Genomic DNA, 26,986 nt, shown 5'->3' with positions numbered 1-26,986 from the left:
CCCACATTTAAGGCTAAAACTTGTTTAGGAGTGAAAAAAAATGACATTGCCTAGTGTTCTCTATCTTCCTATAGGAAGTCCATCTGGTAATCTAGTCTGTGTTCTATCACTGAGGCTCCTGACCACATATAACACTATTATAAATATGAGTAGTATTTCCCTAACATTCCTAATACAATGATATTGAATACAGTTAAAGAATGGGGTCTTTTGGTTAACTGAATAATCAGACTGACAAGAAATATTTTATGTAGAATAGGTCTTTTTAAATAAATGATTGTAGACTCCAGTTACTTTTAAATTCTGTTCTGGAGAGTCATAGAAGTGATTGAGAGAGGCTGTTTTCCTTGCTGTACTCTACAAACATTTGTACTTTCATCTGTTTGACTCATAGGCCTTTCATTCCATGTTCATTAATAGTTTTATATACTTAGAGTCTATTTTGCAGCTTTACATAATGAAATTACATGCCAAATAAAATAAGAAGGCAGCAAAAAACAATCCAGCTGAATCCTGCCTCTGCCCCATTCTCCCCTTGCCTGCCCCCCCCCCCCAAAAAAATATATGCCTTTGTCTTGAACATGGAGCTTGTTTAATTAAAAGTGCTGGGTTTATAATTGGGAAAATGTATCCCAAATTATCCAAATAACTATCTTTTAAAAATATATATTTTCATTGATTTCAGAGAGGAAAGGAGAGGGAGAGAGAATCATTGGTCAGCTATCTCCTGCATGCCCCCCACTGGGGATCAAGCCTACAACCCAGGCATGTGTCCTTCATGGGAATCAAACCTGGGACCCTTCAGTCTGCAGGCTGACACTCTATCCACTGAACTAAACCAGCTAGGATGCAAGTAACTATCTTAATACACTACAAGTAGACTATCTTAGAAAAAGACTAGTAGCAAAAAACATTTATTAAAATCAATGGTGATTTACTTTCCATTGGGGAGGGTAGAGTTTTTAACATTAACTTCTTAATGAGTATCTACTATTTTATACTCATTTTATAAACACTTATTGGAAGACAGTAGAGTTCTTACTCTATTTATATTAAATGTCAAGCATATTCAATAAGAGGACTGACATTACAAATAATGAATTTGACTTCTGTCTCACCTAATTCTGTTTAATTTATTGTGTTGAAATCTGTGTGCAGGACACCCATTATGGAGAAGCAGTTCATCTGCTAATTAAGCTGGGTCCAGTGCACCTGAAACATTTATTCTTTACATCGAGAAGATAGAGGGCTTTTGTCCTCACTGATGCTAAATAAAATGAGGACCTATTGAGCTTGATCAGTTTACATTCCTCCCTTTGGCATCTGCCTTTCTGGCCTCTGATTTGATGATTAGAAAGTGGTGGTGGTGGTGTGTGGCGGGGGAGGGGACCAATGGTTAAGGGCTTTACTTATGATTGCTCAAATATGCCAAGTAAGTGATACGAGCATTTCAGTGAAACACAAAATAATAGGAGGATGGTTTCACAGGAAAATAATTTGCTATGTAAGAAAGAACCAATGTGAAAGCAAAAGGAATGATATGAAATACTAATAAAGACAATGTTGATAAACATAGGCTAAGGATGAAAATGCTGGAATTACATCAATAATAATTTAATTTGTAATTATTTATTATTCCAATTGCTATAATAGATTTCAATAAAAAAGAAAAAAAGGTTAACTTATTTCCAGAAAAATGTGATATTACTTAATGTAAATATTGGTACATATTCCTAGCTGCTAAATACCAAGATAGTTTAAATGTCAGAACCATTTGTTTATGAGAGCATTTAAATCAATGTTGCCTGTGATTAACATTCGAAAGGTAAAATGGTGTTATAAGTTCTTAAATACTTTTACCTTATTTCAAAGGTTATGTAAGTAAAGCAATTTTTTATTTAATAATAGATTGCTAAAATAAATAAATGCAATAAATCTGACTAAAAAAGAATACAAATTATTTTTTACATAGCCAACATAAATTATGTATTATAAATTATTTAAAACTGCTTTAACCTACTCAAAATCGACTCCATTCTGATGCTGAGAATATGTGATATGTTTGTCACAGCACAAGTCAATCTGGTAGATGATGTCCACAAAAAAGCATTAAATACTAGATATGACTATGATGACAACTGTGTCTTCAACTCCTGATTGGCTGGTGGGCGTGGCTTGGCTGGTGGGCGTGGCTTATGTGTAGCGAAGGTGTGGTCAATTTGCATATTTATATATAAATATAAATTTACATACACACATATACAAAGTAGGTTTACAGTTATGTGTATGGAAAATAATACAATAACTAATAAATAATAATACAAGAATAACTGTATTTTGCATACTCACAACTATAAACCTAATTTTGCCACACCCTGTATAAAATATAAAAATAGATGTCATCGATTCTATATTAAATGGATCTATAAGTGCATGGGTGGCAAATGTGTCTATGATGATAGTTATCATCATCTCTCCCATTTATTGAGTGCCTATTCTGTGCTTGATTATTATGATCTCCATTTTTATCCTGAGGTAACTGAGGTTCAGGTTAAGCAGTTTTCTGCAGGTCTAATATAGATCAATGGAACAGGAGAGATCAGAATTAAACACATGTCTATATGGTCAATTACTATTTGACAAAGGAGGCAAGAACATACAATGGGGTAAAGACAGTCTCTTCAATAAATGGTGTTGGGAAAACTAGGTAGATACTTGCAAAAGAGTGAAACTAGACCACTGAAAATGGATTAAAGACTTAATATAAGACTTGATACCATAAAAATCCCAGAAGAAAACATAGGTAGTAAAATCTCAAATGTTTCTCTTAGTAATATTTTTTCTAATATATATTCTTGGGTGAGGGAAATAAATAAAAAAATAAACAAATGGAACTACATCAAACTAAAAAGTTTTCACACAGCAAAGAAAACCCTCAACAAAAGGAAAACACAACCCACTGAATGAGAGAACATATTCACTGATACATCTGACAAGGGGTTAATACCAAAATTTATGAAGCACTCATACAACTCAACACCAAAACAAACAAACAATCCCATTAAAAAATGGGCAAAGGATTTGAATAGACACTTCTCCAAAGAGAAAATATAGGTGGCCAACAGACATATGAAAAGATGGTCAATGTCACTAACCATTAGAGAAATGCAAATTCAAAGCACAATGAGGTATCACCTCACACCTGTCAGAATGGCTATCATCACTAAATCAACAAACAACAAGTGTTGGTGAAGGTGTGGAGAAAAGGGAACCCTTGGTAGGAATGCAGATTGGTGCAGTCACTATGGAAAACAGTATGGAGGTTTCTCAAACAATTAAAAATGGAACTGCCTTATGATCCAGTGATCTCACTTCTGGGTATATATCTGAAGAAACCCAAAACACTAATTCAAAAGCATATACTTACCCCTATGTTCATTTCAGTGTTATTTACAATAGCCAACCTATGGAAGCAACCCAAGTGCCCCTCAATAGATGAGTGGCTATAAACGTGGTGGCACATATATACAATAGAATATTACTTGGCCATTAAAAAAATGAAATCTTACCATGGATGGACAGCATGGATGGAACTAGAGCGTAATTATGCTTCTTAAAATAAGCCAGTCAGAGAAAGACATATGCAATATGATTTTAATTATATGTGAAATCTAAAGAACAATATAAATGAACAAACAAAAGAGAAACAAACTTATAGACACAGAGAACAGACTGGTGGTTGCCCGAGGGAGATTCGGTGAAAAAGGTGAAGGAATTGAGAAGTACATTTGGTGGTTACAAAATAGTCACGGGGATGTAAAGAACAGCATAGGAATTATAGTCAATAATATTGTAATAACTATGTATTGTGTCAGTTGGGTACACTTTACAAAGAGGGAACACTTTGTAAGTATATGATTATTTAACCACCTTGCTGTATGCCTGAAACTAACATTGAATATGAACTGTAATTTAAAAAATAAAATAATACTAATTAAAAAAAGACAAAATTTCTTTTTTCCCCAAGGTCTCTGCTGTAAAGTGGCAGAGTTGAAATTCAAACCAGGTCAGTCTGATTCTGGAACGGGGGCACTTCACTTCCTCATATTATCTTGGCTCTTCCTGACTGAATTCCAACAAATTTACGTATTTCAAACACCTGGGATTTGAATATAGACTGCATTATTCACATTCTGAAACTTTTTAGAGCTAGAAAGTCATCACTTAACAAATGACTACTTTATGGCCCAAAGTGAGCCTAAAAATGTTATGGAGGTAAACTAGGGACTCAGAATGGGATCCAAGATAGCCACTAACAGCAAAATGGTAGGGGCAACCCACTGTGTTTGAAATAGAGGCTGAGATGAGTAAGTGAACTATTTTATTCATTCATTCATTCATTCATTCATTCATTCATCTGTCTGTTTGTTTGTTTGTTTACTTTTAGATAGAACATTTTAGACTCTGGGGACAAAGATACAAACACCTTAAATAATTTGGGGTTATCAGAACCAGGATTCTATGCTTCATGTTGATCTCAGAGTTGTTTAAGAGAGGTGGTTTCATGAAAGGTTTGTAGGGCTTCTGAAAGAGTTTCTCTGACCACACATACTCTCACATAACACTCACATAATTTTTATAGAATTTAGTTTAGAAAATGGCTGGATGGAGGTTATCACATAGAGACCTAAGTTCAATTTTTTTGCTGCTTATAAACTTCTCTTTTTTTGGTGGGGGAGTGGAGGGGAAAGTGACTCTAAAGCTCTTAATAAGAAGCTCTGTAACCAACTAGTCTCTTTGCTTTCCATCAACTCTCCTTACCCCTGCCAGACTAATCTAAACCTGCCGTTTCTTTTGGTTAGTATCCAACTCATTTCCTTTAGGATCTAGTCTAGTCTTTTTAGTCTATCATTGAATGCTGTTCACTTTCAGATACAATACTCCTTCCACATTATGATGATCATCAATCCCAATATGTGGGTTTTTTTTACCCCCCATACCACCTGTGATTCTCATACACCAGCTGGTTGTCCTACAAATCAACTCAATTCTGACACTCTCTACCCAGAAATATCATCAAATTCGACAGGTTAAGGGTTCAGTTCCTGAAGACTGCCCTCCATTTCAGATGCCAATCACAAGTCCAGGTTATGACCTGTGCTTCTGACCAACTGGTTATATATAAATCAGAGGTTCTCACAATCACTTTTTTGGGTTTAATTCATTTGCTAGAGCAGCTCACAGAACTCAGAAAACAAGTTTACTCACTGGATTACAGGTTTATTCCAAAGGCTATTAAAGAATATGAATCAACCACCAGGTGAAGAGTTTCATAAGGCGAGGGACTGAACAAAGGAGCTTCTATCCTGGTGGAGTTTGGGGCACAACACGGTGGCACGTGGAAGCATTCTGGTTCACCAACCTGGAAACTCTTCCCAGTCCTTTTGTGTGTTTATGGAAGCTTCATTACAAAGGCATGGTTGATTAAATCATTGGCCACAGGGGACTGATTCAACCGCCAGGCCCTCTCTCCATCTGGGAGGTCAGGGGTGGGACTAAAAGTGTCAATCCTTTAACCATGTGGTTAGTTCTATTGGCAACCAGCCAGCATCCTTAGGTGTGATCTAAAAGTCACCTCATTAACATAACAAAAGAGGAAATTCCAAGGGTTTTTAGGAGCTCTGTGCCAGAAAACCAAATACATATTTTTTAAATAAATCTTTATTTTCAGATCATTACAGGTGTTCCTCTTTTTTCCCCCCCATAGCTCCCCTCCACCTGATTCCCCACCCCACCCCATGCCCTCACCCCCGTCACCGTCTTCATCCTTAGGCGTAAGACTTTTGTCCAATCTCTTCTCGTACCCCTTACACCCCCTTCCCCCTGAGAATTGTCAGTTCAAAATATTAACATATATCATATTCTGTGACACGCACAGAGATATACCGCTACCCCTCCCACCCCCCGCCTGTCCATCCGCAGACAGGAAATTTGATCCTTAAGCTTACCAGGTATGTTCCCATTTTATAAGTTTGTAGATCTGAGCTCAAGTTGCTACCTCTTATTCTCTAGTCACAGTTATCCAAATCCTACTAGTCTCCATGGCACAGTACAGCATAGATAAAAATCATACATGAGTCATGTATGAAACCCAGCTCTGCCACTTAATGACTGGGTGACCTGGGGCTGATTACTTAGTCTCTTCAAGTCTCAGATTCCTAAAGCATAGAATGGGGAGAATACCTCATAGACTTGTTTTGAAGATTAAATAAAACAATGCATGTAATCTGCTTAGCCCAGTGCTTGGCATATAGTAAGGACTTAATAAAAATAACTTAAAAAATTAAATATCATAGTTCCAATACTACTTCCTATGCTGGTCACTCTGGTTTTGATTAAATTTCCCTCCTCTTTACTCATTAATACTGCCTGCAATTGTATCATTTAAAGAATGCATTAGGATATTTATTATTTTGCAATATAATATTTTTATAGATAGGACTGCTGACCTTTTGGTAGAGAAGAAATGATAAAACAGATGCTTTTAATAACCACAGAGAAAGTACACTTTAAAAGACATGTTCATTTATTTACATTGATTGCTTCATTCATTCAATAGATACGCATTGGGTATCTAATATATTCCAGATACGGAGATGAATCTGAAAGATTCCGCCTTAAAGGAGAGAATAAGAAGTGTGTAAATTGCTGTGACACAAAGTTAAAAGTCGTAAGTGTCTATACAGGTAAAGCACAATGATGGCTCCAATGACAGAACGATGCCAACTGGGAAGCTTTACTAAGGATGAAGCCTTGAGTAGTCCTTGAAGGACAGGTTTATGAGCTGACTGGAAATTGAGAGGTGAGACGGTGTGTGTGGGGAGAGGGGCGGGGGGGGGGGGGGGACGGGACGGGGCTGGCTGGCAGTGGGCGCATTTCACATCTAGGCACATGCAGGAAGGAGCACAGGCTGGAAAGTGGAGAGAGCAAGTACCCATGGTGAACAGCAAGGGAACTTCAGTGCAGATGAGGGCATGGAAAAGGTGAAGGGAGTAGGGGGGAAATACCACAACTCATAGACACAGATCACAGTATGGTGATTACCAGAGGGAATGGGGGTGGAGGGGGTAGAAGAGGGTGAAGGGGGGGATGAGGGGTGATGGAAGGAGACTTGACTTGGGGTAGTGAACATACAATACAATATACAGATGATGTATTATAGAATTATACACCTAAAACCTTTATTAACCAACCAACCCCAATAAATTCAATTTAAATAACCAAACAGCTCCTCCCCACCCCATTCACTCAACCCCTGGGTTTTCTTTTAATTAACACAACTGTGACCTTAAAAACTTCAGTAAATGCCTTTGCTTTCCAGCTGTTTTCATTGATTTAGGTTGTAGGACTTCAATTTTCAGTAGGACTCTCTGGATTCACTGTTCAACAAGTTACACTCATGCTGTTTGTTATCCTGCCACACTACCTGTGTTTCTGAGCAATGACTTCCCTCTTAGAGAGATTCCTGTTGACACAAAATTATAGACTGTCTGATAGGACCTTGGAAAGCTTTCTGTTCATGGGTTCTAATATATGCATATCTTGGCAGGCAGTAAAATTTACACCAACAGTTAAGGTGGATCAGCCCAACTGCTGTTCTTCACTAGGGAAGGTTCTATAAAAAACAACCAGGAACCCAAATTAATAATTACAACACTGACAATAATTACCAGCTCAGTCCTGCTCTGTCCCAGATCCCAGAACCCACAAGCAGGGCACCAGAAATGGAGTCTTGATGTTCCTGAAGTTGTTCTATTACATTATCCCAGCATGGGCAATATTGAACTTGGTTTGTGATTTTTGGAGGGCAGAGAGCACGTACTGACTTTCCCTGCACCGGAGGTTTCTATTCACTTACATAAACTCAAGGCATCCACAGCAGAATTCCTTAACAAGGTCAATGCCTCTTTGCCCCTTAGCTGGGCATTCTTATCAGGACCTTCCTGTGAGTTCCTGACATTCTGTGGACATGCTCAGTTCACAGAAATCCCTGCACCTGGTGCGTAGAAATGATCTCCAGGCTCAAGAGGAATGAAAAAGAACAGAATGCCAAATTTGAGAAGTCCAGCTTATATTCTCATTATCAACAGATGTCAAAACTGAGGCTCAAAGGCTGAATGACCTGAGCCACATAGGTGCACAAGGGCAAAGGCTAAGACCCAAATCCTAAACATCTGCTCTTTCTCCTTTCTAGACTTCCAATCCAATGCCCACTCACTCTCTTCTCTAATCCCACCATCTCCATCTATCCTAACAAGCCTTTTCCAAATAGATTAGTCACGAATCCAGTCCCTCCTCTCCATTTCTCCTGCCGCCTTCCTAGCTCAGCATCGCAGTCTTGCCTGGAAAACTGTAGCAGTTTACAAACTGCTCTCCCTGTCTCTAGTCTTGCTCCACCTCTCTGTCCACATGGAACACACTGTAGTATTTTCAAAATACTCCCTTTTAAACAACCTTTGAATTCCTCATTGTCTTAAGTATAAAGGATATACTTCTTAACGTAGGCTGTGAGACCTTTCAAGGTTGAGCTAACCTTTCCTCTTCAGACTTGTGCTGTATAGATTTTGTTGGTTGACTTCTCACCTCTTCATCCTGCTCTGTACCTGGAAGCTGATAAACATGGACCACATATGGCTGCTGGTTGGGTTTGGCAAGTGGAGAACACAAGCAGGAGAGCAGAGTGAGGGAAGGCAATGAGAGTGCGTGTTTATTCTGCTGGGTTTCTCCCTGCAGGGCCCCAGTACTGTCAGGTGGGCCTTTTTCTTTGTGGGTTCTGGCACCTGCTTCCTCCTATTGTCCCTTCCACTCTAGGAGAAGTAAGAGCTCCCATAGTTAGCAGTCTTGAAGTCTCTCTTAGGTTTTAATATATCATGCCCACTCATTTGTAAATAATCCCTCATTTAAACTCTCTTCAAATTATTCACTTTGAATCTACCAGATATTTGGCCAGTCCCCCCCTGATATTTGGCCAGTCCCCCCCCCCCATTTACATGTTAATTTAGAATTATACTGAATAATGGTAATCTCTGGAACAAGTGTACCCTGATCACTCTTCTCTGAGGCTTTGTACATGCTGTTCCTTCTGCCTGAATTGCAATCCCTCTCCCCAAGTTCCTGTTGTCCCCAACCCCATCCTCCAGGTCTTCATTTCCATTAATAACTGCTCCCAATTGAATGCACATGGCAGCACTAAATTTCTCTTAGCCCCCTGTGCTTCCCCACATTGTGCCATTCCTAACAATTCATTGATGTGTGTTCCCTAGTAGACATACCCTTGGAAGACCAGGTGCTGTGTCTTATTCATCCCTGTAAACTCACAACCTATTGCAGAGCCTAGGACATGTTAGCTACTCAACAAACATTTCAGTTCTTACTTGCTTTGAAACTTCCCCTGGAATTAATTTCCCAGGGAGTTATTATAACTACTATTTGCTGGGCGCTGAGCAAGTACCAACAACCTATGGAAAGGACACTGCTCTAATTCTTGAGGAGTCCACAGTCCCTGGTCTACCTCACAGATTATGTAAGGGCTCCAATAAGATCATACATACATACAATTGCACTTCTAATAAGAGACAGATCCAAATATTAATTTTTATTTGGAAGAAGGCATCACAGAAAGAGATTATCTTAAGTATAAGACTTCCCTGGTGAAATGTCTGATCCTTATTCCTGCCAATTTCCAAAAATCTGTTAGCTACTGCTGACTCAAGAAACAATTTTAAGGTGTTTTTAATAAGGCTCTTGTCCTTGAAGGTAGTTGTCTGAGGATACCCAGCAGAGCAGGGAAGGCTGTGTTGCTGCTGGGCTACCCTAGTCAAGTCTCAAAGGCTTTGCAACAAAATCAAGGAGCAAATGGCACCACAAGCTACCATCATCTTGTATTTTGTTTAGAAGATTATGTTGACTATACCATGCTAGCCTGTGCCATGGGTTTAGGAATTTAGTAGTACTTTTTATGATGATGATGATGGTGAATTTAAGTATAGATCTTCAGTATTATAATGTGGCAGCTTCTTGGAAGCTTTGAAAATCTGGGTCAAGGTCTGTGATGCGGTTTAGAACAAGAAGATGTGTTTGTTTTTCTCTTCCTATCCACAAAGTTGACTTTTTGAGAGGCAACTTTCCTGTCTAGCCCTGAAGACAAAACCCATCATAAAGGCTTCCAGTAATACCCTCTTACTAGCTTAGGACATCAGTTCTCATCCGTGGTGTAATTACATACTACTATGTCACCATTGCTGCTGAGCTGTATCCTGTGACATTTTAGTAATTATACTCAAAGAAGTGAAATTTGGGAGCTGATAAACATGGAAAACATTAAATATATAATTTTAATCATAACAAAACATGGGAATTATGAAAAACATGATTTTTAATAATTTAGTGTGAATCAAGATTGTTTCTATAACTTCATTTTTATAATCACTTGGTTTTCAAATTGGTTTCTTGAGTAGGAATTCATGAAGTGAAGTTATCATGAGTGCATGGAAAGGTCCATAGAAGCCACGACCTATCTCACTTATGCCATAGCTCAGGGTGCGTTAAGTGACCGTCCACTGTGTAAGTTGCAAGGAAAATATGAATGATTATCCGTCAGCAATTAGAAAATGCTTTTTTTTTTTTTACATTTTAATACCTCTGGTTAAGCAATGCATCTTACAGTCAATAGTGTCCTATAGTTATAATACGTAGGGTTTTTTTCTTTTCTTTTTAATGGAACATTAAATAATACTATAGCTTATATTTGTTGCATTTTATTTATTTTAATTTTTAGAATATTTTTATTGATTTTAGAGAGGAAGGAGAAGGAGAGAGAGATGGAAACATTAATGATGAGAGAGAAGCATTGATCAACTGCCTCCTGCATGCCCCCTAATGGGGATTGAGCCCACAACCTGGGCATGTGCCCTTGACCAGAATCAAGCCTTGGACCCTTCAGTCTGCAGGCTGACACTCTATCCACTGAGCCAAACTGACTATGGATATTAGTTGCATTTTAGGTTCAAAGTTAATTTAATTACTCCAGGGCCCACATCCCACTCCTTACTTAGAAATTTCTCTTTGGTTACGCTCTTTGTTCCCTATAATATAGCCCTCAAAGTTATAGTCTTCCCCTCTCTCTAGTCCTTTTATGTTAATAGCTCATTTGAAAAAAGTGGAGTGCTTATTTGTGTTGGATTTCATGTTCGTGTGTTTCCATTTATAAAACAGGCATCGCACCTAGCCCAGTGCATTCAGAATGCAAAGTAAGCCAAGTGGCCAAGAGTTTGAGCAAGAGCCTAATTGTGGATGAGTTGTTTAGGAATGAGAGGCCATTTCTAAATGAATGGGAACCTTGCTTCATACCAGTTTATCTTAAATCACAACAATACTATCACATGGCCAGGAATGCATTAGCTATCAGGTCTTCTAGGACAGGTGCAGAGAGCTGGGAAAATCAGAGTGGGGGTGATGGTTGGAGAGGCAGTTTCCTGCCTCCCTCCTCCCCCCACCTCCCCAGCTCCTGGACCTAGAGATGTTTAGAAGATATTCAATATATGGTTGTTGCATGAATGACCACATCTAGCCAGGCAAAATCAGATTAAAGCAATCTGAATGAGTGGTGCTGAAAACTAGTGAAAATCACAAATGCCAGTTGTGGTGGAGGGTGCAGAAAGGAGGTAGAAGGCTAATATCACTGACCTAGCCTTGGTTGGAAGGTTGATGGAAGTCACTATCTCTCCATCAATTCTTAGGACATATCTTCACGGCACTATTCTAAGAACTTGACAAATATTCACTCATTTAATCTTCACAATGATCTTACCAGATAGCTACTATAATTATCTCTATTTTACTAATGAGGAGACTGATGAACCAAGGGGATGAGTACCTTGCCTCAGGTCTCACAGCTGAAGAGTGGCTGGTTTAGGATTGGAATACTAGAAGTCTAGCTCCAGAGTCTGGGCTCTGACCACTCTACTACAATGCCCCTTTATTGACCCAGCAGGTGTTCTTTAAATAGTTTAGCCACTATAATCAGAGCTCCTTTGAGGCCAGATGTCTGCAGATGTCCCAGCCTCGAGGAGAAACAAAGTCAGCTCTCAGGCTGCAAGAAGTTAGGCTGCGAAGCCTGCCCGTAGGTGTTGGCAGATAGGAAGGCTCACGTACTGGATTTGACTTGAACATGATCCAGGTTTCTGGAAAGACCTTTACCCGGAACTGCCTCTTCCATTATAGTATTCAAATCTTTACCCAGAACTGCCTCTTCCATTATAGTATTAAAGTGATATATCTCCCTCTTCATCTCCTTCTTTTGCAGGCCAGAAAGAACTAATGTTGGAGAAAATGTGTTGACTTTCTTTGTTCCTTTTTGTCCCTGGAGTTGCAAAAATGTAGCCTAAAGAAAGCTCTAGGGAAATTTTTGTAGTTACATGTCAACCTAGTTCTTTTATCAGAGTGCTTAAAGCACTTTTTAAAAGGTCTCCATTTTCTCCCAATCTCTTGGGATGGGAAATTAACATCTTTATAGGACACAATCAACAGCAAATACGTTTTTATGACTGTAAAATAGAGGAGTTAATGGAAACACTTAGAGGTAGCAGATTTGTTTTGTAAATTCTCATGATGTCTTAGCTTTTGTCTTAAAAATTCCATACTATTACTGCATTCTAAGTTAAAATGCTGGCTCCCAAATTGTTATTTTATATACAGATTGAGAAAAGTGTTTTGATTTGGGCTCATCTTCGATCAAAAATCCCAAGACTGTCCCAGTGTGCACAGTAGACTGGATCTGGGCCCTGGTACCTGCCACTGACAAGATGCCTTCAGTTTTGACAGACAGTTTGGAAGTTTCCCAAATATAGGGTTAGGACCCATATGTAGAAAGATGCCTCAGAAAAACAGGGTAGTCAAAAAGACCTTGCTGTTTCAGCCTTTGAGAGTGGGGAGGCTTTGTTCCCAGTGCCTAGCAAAGGGCTGGAACAAAGGAGACACAATCAATGTATCCGCTGGTTTTCTCTGATTGGACAGAGATAGGAAAGTGCTGCCTGATCTTACCCCTCCTGTGGAATGCAAAGACATCAAATTAAGACTCAAACACACACACACACACACACACACACACACACACACACACACACACACACACACAATGCAGTGATAGGGTACATCTGCCTGGGCTGTAGATGTGGCTAATCAATGAAAAGTGGGCCCATGTGGAATCTTTAAAGCACTTGGCAAAATATAATGTCCATTTTGCTTCCTTAATGTGCTTTGCTCAGTAACTTGGAGGTTGGCAAATGCTATTACCATGTTTTCTTGTTATAAACGATTTGGATAGTAAGATGAATGTTGGGGATGTCATTGACTGCTTTCTTTACAGGAGTTAAGAGGCAAGACTATTTGTTTCTAGTAAATTTCTTCTTTGCGCTCCATGGCAATGCTGGATTCTACTGTGTTCCTTCTTATCATTTTGGAAAATGAAGAAAAATGAGGCTGTGCCTGTTTTTAATTTTGTTATCAAAAACTGAGGGAAAACATCTGTTCCATGGATTTTTTCCAAGACTATCTTTTGTAAACAAACAGCCACTATTAATTTTCGGGAATGCTTCTGATTCATTACTAGCAACGATTTTGCATATTATTATCTCAGAATCTTAATTTCTTACATGTATTTCCTCTATTTATTTCATTCTTTCATCACCTTTTATGGTTTCTCAACATGCTTCTTTGTCAATAGCAATATAATTATAATTCAACATGCTATAAGTAATTTTTTAAAATATCTACTGTTCTAGATGCTGAAGATAAACTAATAACTAAACTGTCAAGGCTCTGGCTCTTCTGGGGCTTATTTTCAAACTAGAGGCCCAGTGCATGAATTCGTGCACAGGTGGGGTCCGGCTGGCCTTCCCCGATCGGGGTGGCGGGGCGGGGGAGGGCGACCAGGGGTGGGGCTGGCCAGGGGGAGGGGTCACGGGCAGTTGGCTGGCCAGCCCCACCCCTGGTTGAACTCCTGGTTGAACTCCCAGTCAAGGGGACAATTTGCATATTAGCCTTTTATTATATAGGATGGGAGAAGGAAGACCATAAGTCAACAAATGAGATCATTTTATATAGTGATAAATTCGATGGAGAAACTAAAACAGGTTATCATTTTAGTATGGAAAGGTAGATTGCTATGATGGTGAAAAACAGGGACACTGGAGCCAGACCAGAGTTTGAGTCACAGCCCTAACACTTCCCTCCTGTGTGATCTTGGGCAAGTGACTTAGCCTTTCTATACCTTAGTTTCTTCATCTCCAAAATGGGTACAATCTTAGCTGCCAACCAAGAGGCTTGCTTTAGGAATTGCATGGTTATAGATGAAGAGCCCTTAGACTAATGTCTGGCATATATTAGGCACTTTGCAACTCAGCACTTTCTAGGAGCCAGGAACTACGATTATGACTTATTCATGACAATTACTCCAGAAAGAAGCTATTATTAACTCCTTTTCACAGAGGAGAAATCTGGAGGTTAGAGAGGTTAACTACTTTTCACAAGGTCAGACAGCAGGAAAGTAGCAGAAGCACTGTCTTTGACTTCTGTCCTCCAACATCTGCCTCTCTTCATAAGAAGTTTTGTTTTTTCCAAATATTTACTTTCCAGTGGCTCACTTATGAAGTCCATTGTATCCAAAAATCTCATGTTTGTGAGTAGAAAGACAATACAGATTCACCAACAATAAAATTCATCCTTCTCAGGTTTTCTCTTTTCTGATTTTGATACTTTTTCTTTCTCTTATAGAAGTCTATTTTGAATGAGTCTATTTTGCCACTGCCTAAAGTTCAGCTGTTCATCTTAGCAACATATTTTATACACATTTATGTTATTTTATTCAAGTAGAATTCATTAATTATCAACCACCTATGTTGAGCCTTAGAAGTTACATACAGTTTCCCATGGCACTTTTTTTTACATGAAATGCTTTAGTGCAGAGAGCTTTGGAAAGTATTTCCATTTGTGATGCCCCAGATTTTATCCATTTAGTTGAAATTCAAAATTGCTACTATTTTTTTAATGACCTTTTCAGATGTCTTTTTTCTCTCTCTCTAATCACAGTTCCATTTAAACCAAATGACATGCAAAAATCCTCACTTCAGTGGTAATCTGCTTTCTTTTTTAAACCCTAATCACTACTCTCTTCCTTCAATTGTTTGGACACTTGCTGTGCATTTTATTAAGCAACATCTTGCCAGATTTAAGAAAAGTGCTCTCTTAGAGCAAAGGAGAGTTCCAAGGCTCCAGGGCTTAGCAGTACAATGTAGCTCTGCAGATTCTAAGACTATGCATTTAACACGTTTAATGAGGCTTTGCAAAGGAAATGCTCTCAAATTGGCCTACCCTAGTTGTGTGACATGGAGAATAGGTGAGGACATGGAGGGTGGTAGTGGAGAGGAAGTGTTGATTGACTATTGGCCCCACTTTGCAGATGTGATGTTGCAAATGGGCACCTGAGTCAAGGTGACCACTTGGAATTTTACTTCTGCCACTTAATTCTGTAACTTCTCTAATGTTTTATTCCTTCATGTGCAAAATGGGGAAAACGATGTTATAGGGTTTGTGAGAGTTACATGGCATAACATATAGAAATATTTAGACATACTGAGCCTAATGATAATAATTATTAGTTGTTACCTACTCTCTCCATGTGTATTTGTGATTGCTTGAGTCCTTGAACCTAGTTCATTCTTTAATGCACAATTCCTGGTGGAATAAAGCAGAAACTCTTTTTTTTGCCTCTACCCAACTGTTTGCCATTTATTTTTACTATTATCTTTAGAGCCACCACCAGCTTTTCCAAATGGTCTAACCCAGTGGTCGGCAAACTCATTAGTCAACAGAACCAAATATCCACAGTACAACGATTGAAATTTCTTTTGAGAGCCAAATTCTTTAAACTTAAACTATGTAGGTAGGTACATTGTTATTAACTTAATTAGGGTCCTCCTAAGCTGGCCTTTTCTAAAAACTCAAGGGGCCAAAGGGCCGCATGTGGCTCACGAGCCGCAGTTTGCCAGCCACTGGTCTAACCCATTTTCAAGATGCATAGACTTAAAAAAAACACTAGCACTCAAATCTCCCTTGATTGAGTCATTCAACAAACATTCATTGACTATCTAGCCCTGGTCAGTGTTGCTCAGTTGCTTGGATGTTGTCCTGTACTTTGAAAGGCTGCCTGTTTGATTCCTGGTCAGGGCATATGCCCTGGTGGCGGGCTCAATCCCTGGTATGGGGCATGAAGGAGGCAACCAAATGATGCTTCTCTCTCTCTCTCCCTGGCCCTTTCTCTCTTTCTAAAAATCAATGAACTATTTTAAAAAAGCACACTCATTGACTATCTACTACAGTCACTTCCTTCCCCCATGACGTTTATAGTCTGCAGAGAGATTGGACATTTGTTTACATGAATTGCAAGATGAAGGGAGAAATGAAACAATACAAGATACTGAGGTAGCACAGAGGAAGCAGTGTTATTCTGGGAATGGAGTGGTGAAGCCAGGAAGGCTTCCTGGAGGAGATGATCTCTAGCTTGTTCTTTGAAAGAAAAGTTTGTCAAGTAGACAAGGAAAGAAGGTTATTCTGGGCAGAAAGAGAAATAATTGTTAAGTCAGAGAGACAAAACATCAAGGCCTGTTAGGCAAATGATAAGCCATCTATTGTTATCTATACTAATCTATACTAATGAAAGCATAATATGCTAATTAGACTGGACATCCTTCCCGATATCCTTCTGGACGACCTTCTGGAAGAAGCTGCGGCGATGGGGGCTGAGGCAGAGGAAGCTGCCATGGTGGTGGGGGCCAAGCCCCTTGCACGAATTTCATGCATCGGGCCTCTAGTTAGAATATAAAGCTCAAGGAGAGGTATAACTAGGGATGTGAGAGGAGACATACATTTAGATATAAGCATTTAGATGAAAAGTACCAAAGAAGACTATGTCTGGCATACAATACTCGATAGGTGCATTTAAGTATTATTCTAAAGACCAACTCTCATAAAATAAAGTAGTTTCTATTTTATATTCAGACTAGAGGCCTGATGCACGAAATTCATACAATAGTAGGACTTCCTTCCCCTGGCTGCTGGCACCAGCTTCCCTCTGGCACCCAGGACCCAGGCTTCCCTCACAGCCCTGGCTTTGTCCAGAAGGTCATCCAGAAGGACGTCTGGTATAATTAGCATATTATGCTTTTATTATTATAGATATTATATTTGTAGTTTCTTTATAGCTTGTTCGGTAGTCTCAGGTTCTCTGTAAAGTTTTATTTTTTGGCTTATAATTAGGAAAGACAAAGCTATGGAACTGCAATGAGAAAACACATTGTGGGAGAAATTTGACAGCTCAGACAAAAAACTAAAATATTGCATACGTAATATTTCAATACCATCAGCAATCACAGAATGATCAAATAAATGATCAACAAGAAAATCCACTTTCTTGGCTTCCAATAAGAAGATTCAATTTTCATTTATCAGAAGACTATTGAAAATGTTTTCTCTTGAATTTACTAGAAGAGAAAAATGTGTTCCTAACTGTAAATAGAACTATCCAAGTTGAAAACATTTTATTTTTCTTTAGTTGTTTTCTCTGCATGTGTTCCCTGCCTCACCATCCACTGCCTCAATAATCTTCACATCTTCATTTCTTTGGGCTACATCTGCTGTGTTTTGATGACGATTAGGTAGACATTCTATTTTCATTATTTCTTACTAATAGTTGTCAAAGCAATTATTTGTCTGCAATTTTATAGGTTAATTGTGTTTCTTTTAAAATGTCCTTTGTATTTTTGTTGCTCATTGCTAAATCTTACCAGCTGGAAATTATCACTAAAACTCTTAACATTCCTGCTTTGCTTCCTGGAAAAATCTCCCACAATGAGTGATAACTATTTTTAAGAAATCCAAATATTTAAAAGAAAATAAAAGTATTAAAAATTTGGGTAATATAGGGTAGATTATTAACAGTACTAAGAAATCAATAATTTATAAAGAATCTTCTGATTGACCGTAAACAAAGAGGAATTTATGTATTCAATTCACACAAAGAAAGATGGTTAAATATTTTACATGAAGATTCTATTGTATGAAACTAGGTAAGTTTTGCATATGTTTCCAAGGAAATGTGATGGCTTTAACCTTGATTTCAGATCCCTTTAGATTCCAGTGACCTCTTTAGAGGATATTAAGTGTCCCAAATTTTTCTGGGAAGAAAGCATATCAGTTACGAAGAGCAATTGTATGAAGGTTTCTTTTGGAACTTGTGATCCCTTGGCAATTTACACAGCAATTGGGTATTCTATAGTCACATTGAAAGAAAATTAATATTTATAAAATTATTTCTGACTTGGGAAATATCTTATAGTATGAAGAGCTGATGTAAATGGTAACCAACTAAGAAATACAATTTTTTATTCCTTAACTCTCCAGGCTATTAAGTATCCTCCTATTTAACATTTTTCTGCTTTGAAACACTAAAAATAAGATTTACCTATATTCCTCTATGGCAGTGGTCAGCAAACTCATTAGTCAACAGAGCCAAATATCAACAGTACAATGATTGAAATTTCTTTTGAGAGCCAAATTTTTTAAACTTAAACTATATAGGTAGGTACATTGTTATTAACTTAATTAGGGTACTCCTAAGCTGGCCTTTGCTAAAAACTCAAGGGGTCAAAGAGCCGCATATGGCTCGCGAGCCGCAGTTTGCCGACCACTGCTCTATGGTCTCAGCTTCAGTTTTTATTTAAATAAGTTGCTTATTAATTAAATGCCTGCCTATCAGGGCAAGGGGAAATGAGGTAAATGGAAATGAGACTTCTCAGTGTATACCTTCTAAAGTTTTGAGTTTTTGACCCATGTAATTATACTACTATTAAAAATGAAGTTAAAATGTATGAAGCACAAGAAGTAAAATCAGAGGGTCTGGGTGCAAGTTCAGCTCACAGCATTTACTAGTACCGTGACCCTGGGCAAATGGCTTAACTTCACTAAGCTTCACTTTCTTTTCTATGAATTGGAATGATGATAACCTTCTATACCTGTCTATTTATCTCAGTTGTTCTGTAGATCTGATGAGAAAAAGCAAATTATTAAACTTGTGCAAGTTACTATTTTAGATTTCATTTAATTTTTCCAAGACTATAAAATGCACAAAGCCACTATTGAGTTCATTGCGGGGGGGTGGGGGTGGGGTGGGGCGGGGAGTCTATTTGTTTGCTTATATTTTTTTCTTTCACACACCAGAGAATAAAAATAAAACTGAAAGTATCAACAGCGATGCCAGAATCTATCTTTGGATGGCATGATCTACTCCCATAGACTGAATATTTTTTTAGCACCCAAAATCAATGTTTGGGATTTCTAGTTAACTAACATGCCTCCATCAGGCATTTCAGTGGGGATGTAATTGCTCTACCCGCTACAGTTCAAGAAAAACTTCAAGGCATGAACATTTATTTAACACATTCATTCATTCTATAAATATTTATTGAACACCTACTGTGCACCAGGCACTGTTCTAGGTCTTAAGGACACAGCCGTGATCAAAACAGACATAATTTGCTCTCATGGAGTTTACATTCTTATGGAAAATTAACTGAGCTTACAGCTTTTTAAATTTTTTATTATTTAAAAAAATGTTTTTTACTGATTTCAGAGAGGAAGGGAGAGGGAAAGAGAGATAGAAACATCAATGATGAGACAGAATCATTGATCAGCTGCCTCTTGCACACCCCACACTGGGGATAGTGCCCACAACCGAGGCATGTGCCATGACCAGGAATAACACCGTGACCTCCCGGTTCATAGGTCAATGCTCAACCACTGAGCCACACCAGCCAGGCTACAGGGTTTTTTTTAGATCCTAACCATATACACACACCTTGATTTGAATAGGTTTTCTTGCCTTCTGCTAAAATAGCTTCAAACTGTTTTTTTTTTTTTTGTGTGTGTGTGTGGTAGAATCATTGTTTTATGTATCCAAGACCAAATATGAAAAACAATAAAGTCTGTTCTGGTTGGAGTGGGATTGAGGCCAGGGCCCAAGCTGCCTCCTTTCATACTCCCTAACCCCTGACCTTGCATTTCCTTTATCAGACACTACGAGTCTTCAGAGAGTAGGTTACTTGACACTCCCACAGGAGTTATTTCAATATCAATTGTGTTACCTGAGAAAAATCCCTCAAAACCCTGAATCCACAGTCTTCCAAGGTCATTTTCAAGGTTCTTTCCCTCTTTGGGTCTGCTTCTGTCTCTCTCTCTCCACATAATAACCACATTATAGGCTTTCTGGTCTTTCTTCTAATTCCCATAGTAATGGTAGTTACCACTTAATGAAGATGTGCTATTTGGCAGGAACTGTGCGTGGCATTTTACATGAATTGATCCATTAAATCCTCAAGATTGTTCAGTGACATAGGTGTAAATCCCTCTATTTTGTAGGTAAAGAATGATATTCCTAGTGGCAATTTGTCCAAAGTCACACAGCTGTTAATGGTGGAGCTGGAATTTGAACCATATCTATCTGATTTCACAGTAGGAACTCTTAACTACAGAGCTTCCCAAATTCTGTGAAGCTCTTGGATCCTCTCAGCGATAGTTCTAAGTACAGTGCAAAGTACTGAGTAGGGCAGAGAGGAGCACAGTGTTCACTCAGACAAGCTTGTTGTTCGGGGTTGTGATACTAGGTGTAATTTATGGATGACCCACTAGATTCCAGATTCTACATCCATTTTCTCCATTCTTCTAGCAACTTTTGAAGGTAAATATAATCATCCCTATGCTATAGGTGAAGAATTTCAGGCTCAGAGAGGTTGTCCCTCACTCACTTAAGGCCTTACAGGTAAGAAAGGATGAGTTCTCTGCCTGCCCTTTATACCATTTGGGATCACACTACTCCCAGAACCAAACTGCAGGCCCAAGACTCCTATGTCCTGAAGAGAACAAAAAACAATGACAACAAAAAGAAAGGAGAGCAACACTTTCCTGGACTGGATCTGTTCCCCAGCCCAGGTTCTATTCCAAACCAGTACAGCTTGCCTCCATTCTCAATCACATCAGATTACTAGATTCCCTGATCCTGCCCACCCACTGGCCCTGCCTAGCTTGAACATTCCTATGTCTATTTCCCCATTAGACTCATTTTTGATCCCTCTGTGCTTCTCTTTTTTCTCTCCCTGACTACATGGCATCTTCCTTTCTTTGGATTCCCCACACCCTTTATTCCGTCTCATTTTTCTCTCCAGCCTTTTTAGAGCCACACAAATCTGGTTCCTTTTCCCTTCTCCTATGAGAAGCAGTCCAGTGCAATGGTTGTTCGGGAATCTTTCTGCCTAAGATTGAATCCTGGTTGTACTCTACTGGCTAGTTGTCTGGCCTTGGGAAAACCTCTAATGCTGAGTCTCAGTTTCCTCATTTGTAAATGAATAAATGAGCAAAGCAACAGAATCTGTGTTCCAGGTTTTTGAGAAGTTTAAATGAGTTAACATATGCAGAGATTTTAGAATGTCATCCGGCACTAGTGAGTGTTCCATACAGGCTAGTTTTAATTATTCTCTTTCGTGCAACCATCTCTCTTTCTATTTCCATCTTTCTTTTGTTCAGCTTTAGCTAAATTTTTTTTAAAAGTAAAAAGAGATTTCCTATAAAATAGATATATTTATTCATTAGAATCTTACATTCATTTTTTATTGTCTACATTTATTAAATGCCTATTATGAACGAGGCACTGTGCTAGGGACTGGATATGTAAAAATGAATATAACATGCTTTTCTCTGAGAAATTTATTATCTTGTAAATTGTTAATAATGGTTGGCCACATTTTTATGGAATGGAAGAATTTATATAAGCTAATATATGTGTTTATTGGTTTTATCACCTACTTTTCCCCTGAGTCTGTCTACTTCTCTCCACCTATTCTGCTAGTACTCTGATCCGACCACCACCTCCTCTCACCTTGATGAGTGTCTTTCACCTGGTGCTTCCCAAGTCCCCTCAGAGCTCTCAGGCCTGTTTTCCATTCAGCAGCCATGTCAATCTTTTTGAAAAGCAAATCCGATTCTGCAAGCCTCTGGCTTAGAAACTTTCAACACTACTGCTTTCAGGAGAAAGAACCAAATACTCAACACAGTCCTGCATGATCTGCCTCTGCTGCCCTCTTTCACCATCTTATGCCTGGTGTTTCTCCCACTTTCCCCGGTTTGCTGTCAGTCCTTCCATAGCACCATCCTCTCTCCTTCACAAGTGACTTAACATACCTTTCTCTCCTGCTCCTTAAAACACCTTCCTCTGCTTTGATAAGTTAATGTCTACTCACCCTTCAGATGAACAAAGTCTTGCTTCCTTGGAATGCCTTCTTTTTTTTTAAATTTTATTTTATTGTTTAAAGTATTACAAATAGTAGTACATATCTCTCTCTATTTTTTATTTTTTTTGCCTTCTTGACCCTCCATCTAGGTCAGAGTTTTTTTTGTCTGTTTTGGTCTGGCCTTATTTAATACACTGTAAGAATATACTTGAGTTTCTAAATCCTAAGAATCTAAATTCAAATTCTTTTCTTTTTCTAGATGAACCTTAGCTACTATAATTCACTAGTGTGATTTTCCTTGGTAAACTACAGGTACACTAGGGAAAGGGCCACGTCTATTTTGTCCATCATTCTGTCTCTAATGTCCAGGACAATGTATCACTCATCAGAAGCATTCAGTAAACATTAGGTGAATGAAGACTGAGTGGATGTTTGTTCTGTCATTATTTAATGTTTGTAATAGGTCAGCAACTCTTTAACAATTACCCTTAGTAGTGGGAACATGAATATGAGGAAATTGAGAGGGAAACTAGAATAGATTATTTTGAACCAAAGTGCAGTTTGGACATCTTTGCCTTTTATAGACTGTCATTGAGTCTACTAGGAATCCTATTTGGACTAGGGATTTATAAAGCACATTGAAGATGCATATACTTTCTATGCTCAGCTTTTCCATTTTAAAGTAGCTATTATTTTGATTCTGAGAATTCAAGACATGGTCACTATTTCAACTTTCTGCAGCCTTGATTTCCTGAAATTCTTTTTTTTCATATTTCATCTTTTCAGCCTTAGTAAATCCATTTACAAGCTTAGCAGTTATAATTTATAATTTAATAATTTATTAGGTTGATAATATTCAAACTACCATGGTTCTATAAACAAAGAGACCATTCACAGTAAGTTGTTTATCTTGAAAGCCCCAACAAGCAATAAGTGCTTCTAATTGAATTAAACTTTAAACCATTATTGGAGGATTCAAATCCTATTGAACACAAAGAGAGCAATTTCCACAGATATTGATCTTTCCCCTTCCCATAAGTGGGTGAAAGCAGAATTTCCATGTTTTAAAATGTGTGGAATAAAAAGAGAACATTTAGAAATTATCTGTTTGTAACTATTGTACTTGGATGAAAAGTTTTAATTAGAAAACACAGTAAACTAAATTTCATAGAACATCAGCTGGAAAGAGCCTGAACAATAATTTCTCTAACCATCTTTGTTAACAAGCAAGGGAATCAATGTTCAGAAAAGTGATGTGGCTTTGATGTGGTCAATAAAGCATCAGCTACAGAGTCAGGGAAAGGAAAAGAAAGATGCCTCATTATTCATTATTAAATCCAAGGATTGGCTTAAATAGGGGTTATATTCAAACAAATGTGGGGATAAACTACTAGTAGACTGGGAACCCAGACTATGGAGGTAAGCTAGTAGGTATTTTCAATCTGTCTTGGTTTATATTCCTCTTCTGTTTGTCTCTGAAGAATACACGTTTACAGTTCTCTAACATTCTGAAATGCCATATAAAGTGGAAGGGTTTTCTAATGAGGATTTATGTTCATCTTGTAATACTTGTATAGTCAAGAATAGGATTTAAACCCTTTGTTTCTATGTATTTGATCCGGTTGTTACTAAAGACAAGTAAGGATCTAAGTGACCTTTTTGGTTGTCAAAATGTATTTAGCAAAGGATTTATTTAACCTCTGTATTAACAAGTGAGTGCTTTATGTCACAGGATGCCAACTAATATAAAGTTACAGGATGCGACACTCGAAAGATGAATTTATTTAATTAGGGAATGAGAATTGTTATGGGGATGGGGACATAGATGAAACAGGGGAAGGAAGCATAATCTAGAATCAACTGTAAATATTTTTAGCTCCTTTGATATGAGTTTGAGATGTTGTATTCCCAGGATAGATTATGAGGTCAAGAGAATTTTCTGAGAGTCAGGAATTGATACCTCTGTGTCCATTACATTTCTTTCTCTGGGCCCAAACTGGGGTGTGAGCATGGAGAGAGGGATAAAGTATCTGGAGAGAACCTCCTTTGAATCTGTCTCTACTTGCAGGATATAGAAATAATCTTTTCAGTCATATTCCATGGTGCTATGTGTTAGATGGAGGTTGGAGAGGAAACAAAAGCAATAAGGAGAAGGCTAAAACAAAGGATACATTGAATGAGGGGATATCCAGGGAGATTTTTAGTTGCAGGAAGAGGCAGTAGCTGTTAGTGGAATATATGTGTGTGAGAGAGAGCTGTGAAGAAAGACATGGTCAAGCAATAAAAATTCCAGAGTCATGTAAAAATTTAGTTAAATTTCCTTCCTAATATTCTGGTAAAAATTAGAGTATGCCAACCAGATTAATTAAACCAGATTTAATGTAATCTATTTGTAGAAATCTGACATATGGTAATACAGACTATCACTAAAGATGAACTGATTGATGATGGATAGATGAATGGATGAGCAGACAGGTGAATGGATGGAATGATGGAGGGATGGATGGATGAATGAATGAAGGGGCTGCAGGAAGAAGTTAGAATTGGAAAATCAAAATATACTTGATTATATATAGAATTACCAGTATTGCAAGATCGTTTGTTATTTGTAAAACTAGCTTTCCCGTTGCAGGAAAAATCCTGCAATAGGATTTCCTGCTGCACTGTACCCCGCCTCCGTTCCTCCCTTGTCCCCCACCTCACCTTCTCCTCTAGCCCGCCTGCTTTTCCGTCCGCCCCCAGCCCTGACTTCGCTCCTCCCTTCTCCTCCCCTCCCCCCCTTTTGACGCTGTCTTGATATGCAAATTAGCCACCATCTTTGTTGGGATAATTTGCATACTCGTCCTGATTGGTTGGTGGGCTTGGCTGGTGGGCGTGGCTTAGGTGTAGCGAAGGTGTGGTCAATTTGCATATTTGTCTATTATTAGATTAGATGAACAATAATTGCTTATATTTTTAAAACTTTCCTTTACACATCATTCAACTGTGATACACACCTAACAGCAATTAATAACAGCAACAAGTTAGAAATGAAAGTGAAGTTGTATACAAGAGAAAGCCCTGAGACTCCATGAGAATTTTTTAATCCCTTCATGTCCATTTGATCATAATAATCTTATTGAGTTAGATTCCTTGGGCTATTTAAGCCATCTGCATCATGAGTTCTATAGTGAGTTAAAAGAATTAAAGAATTTGCTAGCTGTTCAGCTAGCTTCAGCTTTAGTAGTTATGACAACTTTTAAGATAGTGAACTGCTTTCTCATCTGAATGCTGACTGAGCTTCAACTCCCCATATCTGTGAAATGAGGAAGCTGGATAACATGATCTTTGAGGATTCTTCCAACTCTTAATTTCTGTTTCTCAATGATCCTATTAAAACCACACAAAATGCATCAAATTAACTAGGTTGTGTGGTTATTTCTTCTTAAAGAATCCAAAAAATGCAAAAAGATGTAATGTTAATGACAAAGCTTTCAAGTAATGGAATTTATGCTTCTAAACTACCTGAGATTAGGGGTTATGTTTTTTATCTAAAGAATTTTAAAACTGGAGGGGTATTCTGATAATGTCTTATCCGCCCAAACTGTTTATTTTTTTTTTCTTTATCAGTGAGAACACTGAGGCTCATAAAGATGAATAATACCACAAGGTCACACAGCTTGAGTTAGAGTTGGCACTAGAATTCTGATCTTCTCTTCCCAGTTCAGTCTTGCACAGTACTTTCCATTCCAAGGCTCATTTTAAATGTTCCCTGAGGATGCTGATGCAATTTCTAACCAAGACCCACAGCTAGACTTTATGAATCTTGCCTGGGCATTTAAGATGCAGTTATTTGTACCAAGAAAACATTTCAACATGCCACAGCTGCTCATTCATATGCATAAACTTATGTAGACATCAATTTAAATAAAGAAATATAGCATGCATTTTAAGTAAGCTTTTTAGATGTTGTATATGCTTTCATTTCTAAGAAACTCCAGATATTGAAGGCATCCATATTCTTCAGAGAATAAACCAGATATTAATTTCAAGCTCTCACCATAACTTTGACCCCGTAGAAAAATGCACCATAGGCTCCAATTCTGATTTAAGCTTGGTGACTGAATTCAGAGTGATTACTCTGAATAAGATCAGAGTTCCATGTCATGCTAAAAGAATAGCTACTTTTCTTTCTGAATTAGTTTCATACTTTAAAAGGAGTGAAAAGGGTTATTTAAATGAACTGCTGATCTCAAATATAGTGAATTACTCAAAGAAATTTTATAATGATGCCTCAATGATTTTCAGTTCATGGAGCTATCCATTAGGATGGGGTTCAATCTAACCCCTTTCCAACACAATGCTTCTTTGCTCACCTGCAGGAGAGACCAGAATTAAAGAGAATGAAACCTTATGAATAGGTTCACTGCCTCATTAACAGAGTAATTTGAACAAGGTTTATAAATTTGCTTGAAAATTTGTATTTAGAGGATAGGGGTAGACAAAGTGGAGGTGGATGACACATTAACTTCTTAGACCCCTTGTAGCCCAACATATCCCTAATAAAACCACTGAGGCATGACTAATCATTGAGTAATACATGCCAGAAATCA

At 38.1% G+C, this 26,986-nt stretch overlaps 1 protein-coding gene across 11 annotated transcripts in view; it reads right to left on the bottom strand.

Annotated features, from left to right (window-relative positions):
• DLG2 (discs large MAGUK scaffold protein 2) overlaps positions 1-26,986 on the bottom strand; it is a 1,173,098-nt gene that overhangs the window by 259,712 nt on the left and 886,400 nt on the right. The gene's annotated exons all lie outside the window — the stretch shown is intronic.

Source organism: Eptesicus fuscus, chromosome 13 (assembly GCF_027574615.1).
Source record: "Eptesicus fuscus isolate TK198812 chromosome 13, DD_ASM_mEF_20220401, whole genome shotgun sequence".
In the NCBI taxonomy this organism is placed as follows: domain Eukaryota; kingdom Metazoa; phylum Chordata; class Mammalia; order Chiroptera; family Vespertilionidae; genus Eptesicus; species Eptesicus fuscus.
Note: the sequence above shows the minus strand (reverse complement) of the source record. Positions and strands in the feature narration are given on the sequence as shown.